The sequence below is a fragment of the Lontra canadensis genome, unplaced genomic scaffold (genome assembly GCF_010015895.1).
Source record: "Lontra canadensis isolate GAN:19392208 unplaced genomic scaffold, GSC_riverotter_1.0 scaffold63, whole genome shotgun sequence".
Lineage (NCBI taxonomy): Eukaryota > Metazoa > Chordata > Mammalia > Carnivora > Mustelidae > Lontra > Lontra canadensis.
This window is the reverse complement of record NW_022631057.1, coordinates 10,066,753-10,082,759: the sequence shown is the minus strand read 5'-3', so window position 1 is coordinate 10,082,759 and position 16,007 is coordinate 10,066,753. Positions and strand designations below refer to the sequence as shown.

The window sequence follows — 16,007 nt, the reverse complement described above, 5'->3', positions numbered from 1 at the left end:
TTTCAGTTACTGGGGGATAATGGGCTATTTATTATCCTTCTGTAAATGTACTGAGCCCAAAGGTTAGCAGAGAGCAGGTAGGCAGGCTCATGGCAGGATCCACGGAGAAGAGAGAGAAATGAAGATTTGGAAGAGGAAAACTGAAAATGTGGTGAACACTTAAGCTGTGCCAGTAGCTTGGAACATGAGAGGATTGAGTCCAGAAAGTCAAGTGATGTGTCCATGGGCACACAGGTGCCCAGACAGACTTGAACCCAGTTCCATTGGTTGCTCCCAAATCCTTATATGGTACCATGCTGCTGGGACTGGGAATGCTGACGGGGACAACGGAGAACACAGAGCATTGCACTGCTATGGAGAAGGGTGTGGGTAGAGATCCAGGATTTGGTAAACTCTGACCCCTGGGGCTGAAAACCTAATGGAAATTAGCATTCTTTTCTCTAGCCATCGAGGAACTTGGCATTCATTTCCTAGTTTCAGGAAACAGATTTTCCAGTGTCAGGGAAACCTCTTTTCCCCTCCTCCCCTCACAAGATGAAGTTTCTTAGGTCAGATATGTTTGCCAGGTAACAGAGAAGGTTCCAGGACCATAGGTTTCTTTGGTCTCCTCAACACTGAGGGACAGCTCCTAATGTCCCCTATCAACATGGACTGTGGGAGTGGAGTGGGGATCAGGGGCATTCCTGGTGGGTCATTCCCCAGGGGTTAGAATATTATTACCCTTTTGTCTTCTGACCATGGGAAGCCCAGGAATACAGAAGATACCAAAGCAAAATCCCCTCAAATTTCTCCCTCAGTCCTTCCTATGTGCCAGGTACTATTCTGGCTGCCTAGGAATCATCGGGGAACAAAGAGAAGAACCTTGCCCTCATGGAGTGTATATTCCAGCAGAATCAAAGTAAAACAGTCCTTTTTTGGGGGAGGCCATGGTGCAGGAGAGAAAAGATACGAGTCTCAGTGTCAGACAGGCCTGGGTCAAAGATCAGTCCAGAAGATCTCTGGGCGAGCTACTTAACTCCCTGGGTGTCAGCTTTCTTACCTCTAAGATTGGGACATTATGGGGCACCTGGGTGGCTCAGTGGGTTAAGCCTCTGCCCTCGGCTCAGGTCATGATCTCAGGGTCCTGGGATGGAGCCCGCATTGGGCTGTCTGCTCAGTGGGGAGCCTGCTTCCCCCCACCCACTGCCTGCCTCTGCCTGCTTGTGATCTCTCTCTCTCTCTCTATCAAATAAATAAATAAATAAAATCTTAAAAAAAATAAAAGTTGTGACAATAGCATGTCCTAATAGTGCTGTAAGGATTAAAAATAATATATATGCAAAAAAGGGGGGCAGTGCCTGCCTGGTTCAGTCAGTAGAACATTCGGCTCTCCATCTAGAGGTCATGAGCTTGAACCCCACGTTAGATGTAAAGATTACTTAAAAATAAAATCTTTTTTTTTTTTTTTAAAGTGGGCTCCATGCCCATGGAGACCAACACTTGACCCTGAGATCAAGACCTGAGCTGAAACCAAGAGTTGGATGCTTAACCAACTGAGCCACGCAGGCGCCCCCAAAATAAAAGCTTAAAAAAAAAATCATGTATATACAATGCCTGGCATATAGCAGGGTTCACAAATGCTGATCTTATTTTTCTAAGCCTCCTAGCTGGACCCCCAGATTCTGGGACAACAGAATCACATGTCCTCTGTTTAGAGGCTGAGACCAGGGCATCATGTCTACAATGTCCTAGACACCGTTTGGTGTGGTGGAGAGAGTATTTGGGTTTGAATCCACTACGTGAGGTCAAAGAATGTCCCCTCTAGAAATATCTGCTCCTTCCTAGAGCCACTGTTGAAGGGAGAGGCCTGGTGGCCACATCTTATTCCTCCCCACTTCCCTCCAGCAGGCCACAGATCATTGTTGCCGGGACGGACATGGGACCCAGGCCATAGATCATTGGGGCAAGGGTGGACATGGAACCTAAGCTGGAATCAGCATCTCCTGGCATCCCTTCGGACTGAGAGACTCTGTTCATCTACTTGGAGAGCTAAGCAGGAAGGTCATATGGGTTCGGAGGCTGACCCCGCTGCCTGGGTTGACCACAGTGGGGTGGGTGCCATGCCTGCAGACAAGGAAGCAGAGGAGAGAGGAGGGCACACAGCCCCAGAGAGAAGCGCCCACCCAGGGGGGCTACACTTTCCCCTACTAAGGTCTGTGATATTTTTCTATAAACTTCTAATAAAGCCCCCCCCTTTTTTCCTGCTTTGTAACCAGATGAACTAGAAGACGAATCCTGTACCTGCCTCAGAAGGTGGTTGTTGTGACATAATGTGAAAGCAGCTGGCATTTAGATGACATTTGATAAATGCTGTGGAATCTCCCCATGTTCCTGTCAACCAGTCAGTCACTCATTCGGCAATGGAGAGAGGAAATCTATGTATGTTTTAGGCTAGGGTTGGACCTCAGCCTTACGCTCTATGAATACCTTCATTAATCTGTAAAACGAAGACTTGATGGCCTGTTGCAAATATTACCTGCGAGAACCCTGGGATCTAGCTCATAATGAATGAATGGTGTGTCAGACTATCACTTCTGCTGCTGTCGCTGTTGTTGAAGACACACCTCGTGTTGTGCTGGGGCTTGATCGAGGCAAGCAAGGAGGACTCAGGGAGAGCAGCGTCCCAAGTGGGCAGTGAGAGAACAGAGAAGGATATGCTCCGTGGCATCAAGGGGCCGGGCAGCAGAGAGAAGGAATGGAAACGAGCCATGGCAACACCCAGGGAGGCTCAGACAGTTAAGCATCCGACTCTTGATTTGGGCTCAGGTCATGATCTCAGTCATGAACTCTTGATTTGGGCGCAGGTCATGAACTCGGTCATGAACTCTTGATTTGGGGTCAGGTCATGATCTCAAGCCCTGAGTCAGGTTCGGTGCTCAGTGCGGGGTCCGCTTGGGGTGCTCTCTCTCTTTCTCTCTCTGTCTCCCTCTGCCCCTCCCCCGTGCTCTCTCTGTAAATGAATAATAAAATCTTAAAAAAGAAAGAACGAAAGGAAGAAAGGAAGGAGCAGTGGGGAATGGGGGGAGGCCCTGGAATACGAAGCCTTATGCCTACCTAGTACTCGCACGTCCCCAGCCCTTCAGCGTGTATGCCAGGCTTTCCCCCACTGCGTTTCATTTGTTCATCACCACACCCTATAGGGCAGATCAGGAAGGGTAATAATACATACACGTTATAGAGGGGAACACTGAAGTTCAAAAAAGATCTGCGTCATAGGCACCAACCAAATCTACATCCACTCTTTTATCTGGTGATACCACAGTGCCTCTGGAAAGTAGGGGAGAGGGGCTGAAATGGGAAGTCAGGATTGGAGGAGAAACTGGAGGGTTTCTCTGGGAAGTTTGTTTTCATTCCAAGGTCTCACTCAGATCCTTTCTGGCCATCCCAGCAATGGAACGGCTCGGCCCAGTCCAGCTCAGGGGCTCCTGGATGTAAGCGAGGGATTGCAAACTCAGACAACACGGTGTGGGTGTGTAGGGTAGGCTAAGGATTGATACAGTGGGCTAGACGAATGCCCAGCTTCCGCACTGCACCCTGGCCCAGGAGACGGCTTCCTCTGGTAAAGGACAAGGGCACAGCCTTCACCATCTGGCCAGAAGTCCATAGGTAACATGGGGCTGCCCTGCAGTGTCCTCCAAGGCCCCTCTCAGCTCAATGATGTATGGAATCTAGGCCTCATGTTTCTGAGGTCAGAGGTTTTCTTTTCCCAGCCTCCACGGACACAAATTCAAGTTCTCTGGAATACTGTGCCATTCAGGGCTTGCTATGGGCCCCCAGGCTCAGGACACTTGTCCTTGAGCAGTAAGGAGGTGATTCTTAGCCACTCTGCGTCCTGGACATGACTTCTCCCCAAATCCTAAGGTAGTGCCTGGCATACAGTTTGTGCTCACGTCATGTTTGTTGAAAGAACAAATGAATAAACGAACAAGCAAATGAATGACAGATTGGCCTGGTGATCACATCAGCCTGTGCTATCTGTCACACGACAATGGCCCCAATCTGCTGACTCTTAGCCCCCAAATCAGAGCTCTGCAGCCAACCCAGAAGAGAGGGAGAGCAGAGGGCTTCCCCTGCACACTTCCTCTGACCTTTCAGAGATGCAACACCCTGTGGAAAGGGAAGGGCCAGGGCTATCCAGACAGGGGGAAGGTTCTGCCCACCCCTCCCCAGGCCTTCCGCTCCCCCTCTCAATCACCTTGCTTCTCCCAGCTCCAGGCCCACTCTCTGGGAGGAGCCGCAGAAAGTTCCAGGAGAGGAATCCCAGCTCCATTAGGAGCGCCACAGTGATGAGGGTGGGGCCAGCAAGTGCTTCTCCTTTGCATTTTCTTCAGTGCTAATGACCTTGATTGTTAAGAAAAGCAGAAACAATAACAGTCTTGGCACAGCACTTTTATGGTTTCTGACATTTTCCAAAGTGCTACTAACACATGATCTCACCATGCTACTACACACCATCCTTGGAAGGGCGGGGCTGGTTCTCCCTATGACTTGGGTAGAGAGACTGGGTAGTGAGGAGGTTGGGCATTGATCTGGGTCACACATATGGCACTGATGGGATCAGGGGCCCAGCCAAAGACATGGAGTGGGGAGAAGTGGGGAGAAGTGGGGTCTAATTCCGGCTTGGCCTCAAACTATCAAACTCACCCAAGGTCTCCTTGGGTGAGTAAGTCTCCCCGTTTCAGTTTTCTCCCTTGCCAAAGAGAGCGATGGCCCCATTCCCCAACTCTGTCCACCTCGAATGCCCTGGCTCAGTAACATGAACAATCCACTCCGCCCTCCAGCCCAAGCCTGGTAACTTGCACCAAGGTCAAGGGAACCCCGGGAAACGTGGATGCCAGCTGTGTCCATCCTAGCATGCTAACAGATGTCATCTGAGTGTGTCCCACGAAGAAGGCTGTGGTACAGACGGCAGGGAGGAAACATCAAAAAAATCATCCTAATGGTCCACAAGCACGAGGAGACCATGCACGCAGAGGGCTGCTACTGAGGCCAGATGTCATCCTGACCACGTCCCGGGTGCTGGCTCAGACACAAGGCTGGAGTCATTCCAGAGGGGGGTGGGGGGGCTGGGGGGGTGGGCAACAGACAGCATTGGATGTTCCATGATGCTCAGTGTCCTCTGCCCTCAGCCGCATGCAGCAGCCCAGCTCTACTTCCCAACCCACCTCCCCTCCCCCAACCTCAACTCCATCAAATCTATCCTCTCTCCCCATCCAGATCCCGTCTGGCAATCACCTCCTCCAAGAATAATTCCAGGTGAGCCCTACCCTATAGACCAGGCATCACTGGGTCATGTGTCCTGGGACAGATGAGGCTTCAAGTGTGCGATCCTGCTCTTGTCTGCCACCAGACTGGGGGGGGCGGGGCAGGGAGATGAAGAACAGAGTGGGTACTTCTGATGTGCTCCTTTCTGACTTTTGTCCAGCCTCAGCTCCCAAGACATGAGGCAGGGCATTCGGGGCAGAGGAATAGTAGACTGTGGATGGACAGCACTCCCCTCTCTCCCCCATGGGCAGCTGACCTGGTCAGTTATGAAGAAAGGCTAATGTTGGAATCTCGGCCAGAGTCCAGACAAGGGTTTGGCCAATGTATCTACCTCCAAGGCCAAAAGTCTGGATTCAGAGGGAGGGCAGGCTGGCCCAGCAGATGGCCAAATTTCTCCAAACCCGACACACAGTTCGGATGAAAACATCTATCTCACAGCACGGAGTGTAGTCACTGATTTCCAATAACTGCTAACGTTCCTATGAGGCTGCACCATATGAAATTGCCTTTTATAGGTCAAAAGCGGTTGCATCTCGGCAATTTCATATGGTCTGTCGTTCAGTCTCATACCTCTTGGGATGTCATGTTCCCTAGGAGAGAGTAAACCCCCGAAGGCTTGGACCTTCTGTATCTCTAGCCGATTTTCCTTCGTTTCTGGCTTAGGACAGAACAGAATTGTGGCTTTGAAAGGTACTGCATAGATACATCTTAATCCACCATCCAGGCAGGTGAGGTGGGGAGTCTTAGGGCCTGTCCTAATCCCGAACTTCAAGAATGGCTGTCTTCAGGACAGATTCCTTTACAACTCCTTACCTCTGGTCATCCTGATAGAAGGACTCAACTTGACGACAGGCTGCAGTGCTACATTGTGCTAGCCCCTAAGATAAAAAGAGTTCAGTTTGGGCATTGAGAATTTTACCCCTTTGTAGAAAAGGAGCCTTGAATCAGGAATGCCCTTCTCCAACCAAGCCTGGTTTCATTTTACAGTGGGGGAGACAAAGGCCCAGAGACATCACCGCCTTAGTCAAGGTCACACAGGAGGGCCAGATCACCAGTTTTCTGACTCCCGGTCCCATGCTCTTCTGGCAGGCATGGCAGCACCTGAGGACAAACTCTGCCCTGTCTGCCCGCTTTCAACTTCCTGGCTCGTGCTCTTACAGGCTCCCTAGCAAGACAGAAGGGGAATTGACTAAGGGATCGATAGCCCTCTCCTGCATGAAAAGAGCCCTGAGTCATGCCAGGGTTTCCAGGGAGGGGAGAGAGAGACACAGAGAGAGAGAATGGCAGTCCTGGAAACCTGATCTCTCTCCAGAGCTGGGACCAGGTTGGAAAGGCGGGGGTGGATAGCACGGTGATGATCTGGGTCACTGACAGTGCATCGGGTACAGGTCCCTGCCAAGGGGTGGGGGGGTGGTGCGTGGGCCCAGAAGGCCTTGCTTAGCCCAAGCATGAAGGCTTAGGGCAGGCACTGCCAGCTTCTTTGAGAATCACCGAATTACAAAAGGCTGGTTACAAACAGCCTTGGGTCCGTCAGTGGATTCCTCCTCTCCCAGCCTGGGACCCCTCCCCAAAAAGGAGGTGGATGATTCTGGAAGCCTGCAGCTCCTACGCTTTCTCAGCTGGCCCACAGCATGGTAGGGAAATGCCTGCTCCCACCTGTTGCCCCTGGCCCAGCTGGCACACCCACTGTGCCCTAGCTGCTTCCACCCAGAAGTTTGGAAAGCTTGGTGCTGACAGCAGTGAGGGAGAGGAGGAGGACCCCCAGGGGAAACCACGCTGTCCAGAAGGCCCCTTCCTGTGTTGTATGGGGCTGGGGGAACTGAGAAAGGGTGGTCCTGTTGGTCAGGAGTCTGGGAGAGGAGAGAGGAGTCCGGGAACCTAAGGGTCCTTCCTGGGTATTGACGTCTCTCCCCAGCTTAGTATCAGAAAAACTCCAAAACTGAAACACTGAAAAAAAAAAAAAAACAGTACAATAAACAACTCCAGACCCTTCACTGAGAATCACTGATTGCTACTATTTTGCACACATATACATACCACACACAGTACTATTTTTGCTGAACCATTGGACAATCACCTGCAAACCCTTGGCCCCTAAATACTTTTGCATACTCTCTAAGAATGAGAATATTCTCTTACAAAACCATTCTCATTACCACTGTGACATCCTCAACAATTAATAATTATATATCATCTCATACCTGTCCCAGAATGTCTCTTATGGTCTTTTTTTTTTCGACCCAAGATCCATTTAAGGTTTATTCATGACCTTTGACTATAATGTTTCTTTAGCTTCTTTACACCTGGCCTGGCTTCTGCCTTCCTGCCCTTCTCCCTAGGCACGCAATTTCAACATTTCTACTAACGACATCCACTTTTTTGAAGCCTCAGTCCGCGGTCATGTGGAATGGCTCACATTTTAGATTTGCCTCTGGTCTCCTCACGATTAGATTCCAGATAAGCATTTTTGACAAGACTACAGGTGACGTCTAGCTCATCAGGAGGAACTCAGGCTGGGTGGGCCCGCTAGGGCCGATGTTTGGTTATTGGGTTATGGGGATCAGTGCTGAATGTCCCCGTTGCAAAGACAGGTGTTTCATTTTGCAGGGAGTAAGTAATTCATAAGGTGACAGGCACTGAGATCAGCCTTTCACCCAACGGGTTTAGCATTCATTAGTAAGCCTGGCGCGTACCAGCTACTACATGAGGGGTCGCAAACTGGGAAATGTCAAGGTCTGTCAGTGCCGCCATCTTTCATTAGTTGGCATCTTTGTGCTAAGCGGTTTCCCTCCCTGTTCCACTTTAACCGTCAGAATGGACTCATGGCATCTTTTATTCGGTGTCTCACAATCTACTACTCTTATTCTTTTCAAGGCTCAATGTGTCCCGAAAGTGCACTGGAGGGGGAGCCTCCTGAAGCCAACTCTGGTGTCCTTTGGCCATGAGCATGTTCTAGCTTTCTGGCATCACATGATTCATGTGGATGTCCCCAGTCCCACACTTAGAACCTGTCATTTCTCCAGGGAGCACTGCTTTCTGGTGTGTGTGGGGGGGGAGCCGTGGTCCTTAGAAAGAAACATCTGTGCGCCAGATGTGCTCACTGTTACCAGGTGGCACTGCTTCTAGACCCTTCCAGGGAACAGGCCTAGGAGTTAAAGGATCACGGGGTTCTGCCTCACCTTCCCCGGTTCTGTATTTCTGTCTCTCTTCTTCCCTAGTGAAACCCTCATTTCCAAAGCTATCAATATGGTTACTCATTGGATCTATCCTATAATAAACAAAAAACTGTTTCCAATTTCTGACACCAACCGTGACTAATAACACAATGATAAAGGAAAGTTCAAGATTTTTTTGTAGTTCTTTTTATACCGAGAATATACATTCCACTAAGCATCGAGGCATTACACCAAAAAAAAATTATTTGAATTAATTATTTTCTTTGACGAGTAATCAAATGGACATTCAGTTAGGTTCATTATATCTGTTGCGGTAGGCTTTGGGGTTTGCTGTTTTCTTTCTCTGCGATCTAATTTAACTGGTGACTATGTAAAATATTTATACCGGTACAAAACCCAAAACTGTCTAAAAAAGTGTCATAGTAAAGTTTCATTCCCATCTCTATCTCCTCTACCTTGTTCCCACCCACCCTATAGGTAACCATTTAAATTAAGTTCAGGTTTAACCTTTGTGTGTGTGTGTGTGTGTGTGTGTGTGTGAGTATGTGTGTGTTTGCAAAAAACTATTCTTACTTCTCTTGCTTTCTCGATGCAAAGGTGGCATACTACACAGACTCTTTACCATCTCGTATCTTCCATTTAACATATGCTAGAAATCACGTCATTACAGTTCACGGAGCTCCTACTTTTTTTGGCTGCATAGTACTCCATTGAGTGGATGTGATGTTGTTCATTCAGCCAGTCTGTTAAAGATGGCCATTGGGTAGCTTCCAGTGATTTCCTTTCCTGTTACAAATATGCCTTAAAGAATCACCTTGTGCATATGTCTTCTTGTATCTGTGAATGTGCATTTTCTGGATAAGTTCCTAGAAGTAGGACTGTTGGATAAATGCGTATGCTGTTTAGTTAGATACTGTTGGCTTGCCCTCTCTAGGAGTTGTACTGGATTGCACTTTTAGCACTGACTTTGCAACCTAGGTGGATCCTGGGAGAGGTGTTCTGAGCTGAGAGTTTCCCTGAGCCTCTATCTGAGAGTCCTTGACCTCCCCACCAGTAAACACACAGCCTCACACTCCCCCTGCCCTAGTGATCTGGCAAAGGGGTCTCACCGATGCCATCCCAGTTCATCATCCTGAATTATCCTAGAGCTTTCTGTAGTTCACTTGGGAAATCAGAGCACGGAGAAGGGATGGGGCTGAAGACATCAGCCAGAGAGGAATTAGAGTGGGGAAAGCAGTAGAGAGGAGGGATCCTTGCCCCTTGCTGCCTAATTCTCACCTCCCTTTTCTCTCCTTTGGTCTCTCCACATCCCACCCACCCCCCGCCCACTCCCCAACACAACTTGGCTCCAAGAGCTCCTGTGCTGACCAGGAGCCCTTGGCTCTGGTCCTAACTGGATCCTGCCTGGTTTCCCTCCCACAGGACTGTGGGCTGACCGCAGTGGGCTGGCTTAAGGTGGAGGCAGAATCCAGAAGTCCCTGTCATTTCTCTTTTAACACGTGCAGAGGAAATAAGCCAGTGGAGCAAGCCTGGCTCATACCAGGGAAAGAGGAAAAAGGAGACAAAGAGAGATGTTGGGAGAGGAAGCACAAAACATTCCACACAAACCTTGGGGACTCCAGCCCCAGGGGCTGCTCTCTTTCTATGACCCACTCTACAGAAAGGTGAAAAGGGAAATGAGCAGGGGAAAGGATGTCCTCCCAGTCTGACCAAATACCAATTGGGGATGATGGGAATCAAGTCGGAGGAGCAGGGACCTAGGCTGGGAAGGGAGTGCTATCTGAGGGGTAGGCTGGGGAAAGACATCAAAGTGCTAGAAGAATTCCTCCAGGGAAAGCAGTGAGGGCTCAGGGTCAGGCATTCCTCTTCAAGGTCAAACCAAACACCTGGGCAGAACACCTGGGTCAAACACCTAAGCCAAACATGCTCCTTAAGGTCCTGGGGAGCCAGAACAACCGCCCTTCTTTCCTCCTTAGAAAGCTTCATGGATCTGGAAGGCCCCAAACAGGCAGAGTTTATCCATGTCTTTGGGCACTGGGTCCCAGACCAAGAACATAGACCAAAAGAGAAAAGGGCCCATGAGGATTACTGGGAGCAGCTAAATTCTTGAAATAAAGGCAGTTTCCCATGGAATGTTGAGTAGCTGACAGGTGGCAGCTGAGTCCGGGCTGGGCCAGTAGCCCCACGAGCTCTCTTCCTGTGAAGACCCTCCCGCCCAGGCTGGGGAAGACTGAGGCTCCCAGCATCATTGCTCAGGGACCGCCACCACCTCCTCCACACCACGTGACTTCTTCCGGTACTCAGACCCCGGGCAAACTAACTGCTCTCCTCCTGCCCTTGACTGGGCGTTCCCATTTTGACTTTGTTCTGACACCAAAGACCACAGAGATCGGACAAATCTGACTCAGCCACTCCCTCCCACCATTACAGCGTGCGCAGTCTTTCCATTGTGCGGAGGGCAACTGAAGCCCACGGGGCTAGCTAGGCATCAGCCCCGAGGAGGGGCGATTCTCGGGCTCTCCCGAAATGTCACTTCCTTCTTTCAACAAACGTTGACCAAGCACCTTATAACATGTCAGGTACTGTGCTGGGAGTCCCGGGGCTAAGACTGTCCCTCCTTCGATCCAGCCTCGAATCGAGACTTGCCCTTGAATCCAGCCGGGGACACGGAGGTGGCGGCGGGCCGGGGAGGGGCTGGAGGCTCAGCGCAGGCGGGGAGGCAGCAAACCTGGGCTCGGCTCCTCCAGCGCCTCCCGCGCGCAGTACTCGCGGGAAGGCAGCGCCGGGGGGCGGAGCCGAGCTGCGGGAGAGGCCGCGACGGGGCGGGGCGCCGGCCGCAAGGAGTCCCGGGGCCGCGGGTTTGCTGCAGCCCAGGCGGGAACCGAGGAGAGGTGCCCCCATCGCCCACGCCCCGCGACTCCAGGCCTCAGCGGGGTCGGGGGATGGGAGAGCCGGCGCCTCGGCGCGCGCTAGATAGGGACCTGCTCCTCGGGGACAAGCCCTCCCCGAACCCACCAGAACCTACCCCTAGTCAGAGCACTGAAAGTAGGAAGGCCAGCCGCTGGGATGGTGGGATTATGGGCCCCCGCGGTGGCAGGGCGCGCGGGGGGAGGGGTGATTTCGGGTTGAACCTCAGCAAGATGGTGGCAGGGTGATGGGGCTCCCCAGCAGGAGGGGAGAAATGGATCCCCCTCCCCCTTTCCTACAGAACTAGAGCACGGATCCTGTCTTGGGTCCCCTGCCCATTGGGGAAGGCCTCACTTCATTCTCCATCAGGAGACTAGGAGGGAGAAGCTGCCTGGCCTTGGCGTGCAGTCAGATCAGTCATCCAACGCCTCAAAATAAAAACTGGTTCCTGTTGCTCCCTGGGCCCCCATTTAATCTCTCCTCCAACAGTCCTTTGCTTCCTTCTTCCCAGCTGCTAAGCTCCCACCCTTACCACCCGTCCAACCAAATCAGCTGGGGCAAAAGGCAGGTGCTTCCTTTCCCCCACCCCTCCCCCAGACCGACCCCGCTGATCGTCCGCTTCAGGTCCAGGACCCACCTCCCAGCGCCCGCTCCCCACGCCACCACCCCTAGCCTAGCCGGACCCCCTCACTAAGCCATTGGAGCCACCACCTCCTCCTGCCCTCCTCCTCCTTCACCTTTCCCAAGCCAGCCCGTCCTGACCGCCTAGGCGCCCCCTCCACGGTTTGTCCCAGCCTAGGATGACCCTGGTCTCTTCCCTTTCTTCCACCGAAAGAGAGCCGGCGCTGAGGGGGCTGGAAGGGGGCTTCGGAATAGGAAGGGCAAGAAGGGGCAGCTCTGGGGAGGAGCTCTAGAAGGGAGGGGAGGATCTGCAGCCTCCCAGCCAGACACCCCACCCAGAGGAGATGGCGCTGTAGCCCGGGATTCACTTCCCCTCCCCCGCCGCGTCAGTTGCGTGCCCGCGATTTCTCCATCCGACATCCCCCCTACCAGGCCAGCCGGCGCCGACACCGCGTCTGCAAGTTGTTCTAAGTCCGGCAGGAATGCCCGGGGGAGGTGCCTCTGGCCAGCAGAGTGCCCACTCGCTCCCGGGATGCGCAGGCCACTCCCGCGTCCCCCCCTCCGCCGCCCCACGCAGCTGGAGAAGAGCGGTGGGTCCTTCCCAGACGCGGGAGTGCGGGAGGCGGGCCTCGCCTTGGGGAGGGTGCCAGCCGGCCTCCTCCACCCCAAGAGCCAGCCAAGTATGTGAGGGAGCGAGCGTGTGCCGGAGAGCGGGAGGGACCATCCCAGCCCCATTTCCAGCTCTCTGCAAGACGGCTCCCTGGCTCAGGACGCTTGGGGACCCTCCCCAGGATGCCTGTGACCGACCCCCAGCCGTCCAACGCTCACCAGCCCCACAGGCACCAGCCCTGGAACTGCAAACTTTCCAACTTCACCCCCTGCTCTTTCCTCCCCTGTGGGACCAGAGATGTGTGGGGCGGTGCCCTCAGAGACACTCAAACAGTTGGTTCTTGACGCTCGGCACACACTCAACAACAGCGGGGCGAGGGAACTCCCAGCTTTTTCCACAGCTAATTATAGACGTGAAAGTCTGAGGATGTTTTGCAAGCGGCAGAGAAACTGCTGAGGTTTCTCCACGAAGCTAAAGAAATTTAATTTGTGAATTTGTGCACTACCCTCCCTACCCCCCAACTTCTCCGACCTCGACCCCCCCCCCAAGTGAGCCCCTCTTCCAGTCCCTCATCGCAGGCCCTCCTTCCTGTTGAAAATTTCTTACTCAGTTCTTTTTTTTTTTTTTTTCCATTTCTCTTTGGGGCTTTGGAGAAAGGGAACAGACGCGGAAAATATTTTTGCAACAGTTTTCCATTCTGCGTCTCATTCCCAAGCCAAGGGGGAGGGGGAGGGCAGGAACGGATGGAGGGAAATAAATGCTTTTTCCAAAAGCGCAGTTTGGGTGTGAGAAAGACAGTCTCTCCATCGCCCTACCCCCCACGGCCCAGGAATGACAAAAACTAGGAAAAGAGAAAGAAATCACTTGTTTGATTGCGGTCTCTCCGAACGGAATCTAGGAAATACAGTGTTTGACAAATCTGTGCGTGCACACACAGAGACACACATGCACACACACAAACACACACACACTCCAAACCCAGTCGCAAGAAACGTGCTAGGCAAGAAACATGCTAGGGAGTTTTAGAAGCCATTGAGAGCAAAGAAAGAAACAAAGTTTGCAAATCTCGAGTCAATTCATTCTCTGCAAGCCTACCTCTCTTTCTAGCAAAGATCCAGGCTTCTCCAAGCGGGACTCTCCCTCCGGGTTTCCATGGACGGGGTAGGATGGGGGTGACCACCCACTGGTCTCCCCAGTGTGGCAACCACGTTATTGATGCTGGCTTTGCTCTCTCGCCTTTCCAGCCACCGCCGGGGAGTGGGCTGGGTCTCCTCCCCCGGCCAAGGGAAGGACCGCTCAGGTTCCGGGAAGAAAATGGGTGCTGGACCCGTGTCTCTGGCCTCGCTCTCCTCGGAGGGATGGTTCCCCAGGAAGTTCGCGCTTTCCCCCTCAACCCCCAGCTTTGGACGGTCTCAACAGCAGAGCTCTCTTAAGAAAATGCTTGTCATGGCAACAGCTCCAGCCAACTCCGGCCAGACTCTTGCTCACCAGCTCTGGAGCATTGAGGGAGGAGAAGGGGGAGGAGCGAGAGCTGGAACGGAGGTGGGGCTTGGCTGGAGGCCAGACAATTACTCTACTGTTAAGGTGGCCCGATTTCGAGCCGCAGCTGCTTCCTCGTTTGTCTTAAGGGGGAATGGAGAAATGGAGGGGAGGAATCCTCTCTTCTCTCTGGTTTCCTCCCCGCCCTTGCTGTCGCTTGTGGGAAGGAAAGTAGGGTGGGGGGTGGAGGTGGGGAGTGGATGTGGGTGGCGGTATTCTACCGTTGCTGGGTGGAGGGAAAAAAAGGAAGCTTCTGCCGGAGGTTGGTTTCCTGCAGCTCCTAAGGGCCTCTCACCCTCTTACTCACTTGGGCCCAGGATCCCAAAACCCAAGGTGTCTGCTGCACCTTGGTCACTGGCCCCCCACCCTCCTTCCCTGTCTCAATAGGGGGCTCCCTGGAGGAGAAGGAATTGCTTTGGATGCATACACGTACACAGCTTTGCTTTCACACAAATCGTAGCACACACCTCCTCACCCAGACTTCTCACACACACACACACACACACACACACACACACACGATCCTGGGTCATATTTTGCTCGCTCTTGCCTCCCTACCTACCAGGGGCCCATCCACAGTGCATGATAATAGGTGATTTCTTATGAGCCCTACTATGTGTGGGCTAAAGCAGAAAAGCTTTGTATACATGGTATTATTTCCGATGCTCCCGGCAATCTTGACATGTACTTATTATCATCCTCATTTCAGAGTTGGGGAAATTGAGGACCAGTGTCTGGCCCAAGGTTATACACCTGGTTAATGACAGAGCCAGGATGCAAAGATAAGTCAGACCGACTCCAAAGCCCATGAATTTTCCTGTGCTTGTGTCCTGCTCCAACACACATTTCCATGTTCATTTGCCCTCACTCCGGCATCCATGCACACTTACACACAGCCTATAAATTGTTAATCACGCCTCCACAGCTACACCCCCACCAGCATTGTGCAAGAGTGCCACCCATAGCTTTTGCCTGGATTTTGATTGTGGCTTTCAAGTACAAACATGTACCGTCCACTGATTCACACAACACATCTACATTGACTGATCTATTCCCACACCTACCTCGGCACACCACTCATTCATATTCATGTGCTTCTGGAAGGCACGTTGATCTATACTTCACAGGTTAGGGTTGTCAACTGTGCAGTGAAAAAGGTGACCCAGCAGAACTTCAGGGCTTCGGGAAAAGGCCTCTTAGATCCATTCAGCCTAACCCAGACCTTCACACCATCCCTGTCCTGCCTTGCATCCTGTCCTCCCCGCCCCGGGACGGAGAACCATAGGCACAAGGAGAAACAGACTTGTAAATTAGACTCCTAGGGTCTACTTTCCTTCTGTCCCTTAGCATCATCTCTGATTTCCTAACATTTGGGTCCTTTTCTCCTCTCTTTACTTTCCTATCCCGCTGCTTCTCAGTAACTCATACTCATCCTATTTCTGACCCCAGGGAAAGTTAAACAGATAAAAAGAAGGAAACTGTTTTAGATTTGTTATGCTGGGCACAGAACTTAGAGCTCCCCAAGATGGAGACTGTCTGGTGCCATCCATCTGGGGAACCAGGTCCAAAATAAGCCTCTGCCTGTCCTGTGCTGCTTCTCTCCTGCCCAGCTGGTAGAAGGTTGCAGGGATAAGGGGGAGCACATAGCACCTTTTATGGAAACCATCCATGTTTTTTTTTTTTAAGATTTTATTTATTTATTTGACAGAGAGAGAGAGAGATCACAAGTATGGAGAGAGGCAGGCAGAGAGAAAGGGGGAAGCAGGCTCCCCGCTGAGCAGAGAGGCAGATGTGGGCTCAATCCTAGGACCCTGAGATCATGACCTGAGCTGAAGGCAGAGGCTTAACCC

At 52.0% G+C, this 16,007-nt stretch overlaps 1 protein-coding gene across 7 annotated transcripts in view; it reads right to left on the bottom strand.

The window, feature by feature from the left end:
• ATP2B4 (ATPase plasma membrane Ca2+ transporting 4) overlaps nt 1-14,134 on the bottom strand; it is a 92,416-nt gene extending 78,282 nt beyond the window's left edge. For 4 of the 7 annotated variants that reach the window (XM_032878325.1, XM_032878329.1, XM_032878327.1 and 1 more), the window contains exon 1: nt 13,714-14,134. The gene's annotated coding sequence lies outside the window, so the exon portion shown is untranslated. Of the gene's footprint in view, nt 1-12,437; nt 12,534-13,713 lie in introns of those variants that run through there. The other 3 variants (XM_032878323.1, XM_032878326.1, XM_032878324.1) reach the window with 2 other exon arrangements.
• Nucleotides 14,135-16,007: the final 1,873 nt, after the last annotated feature.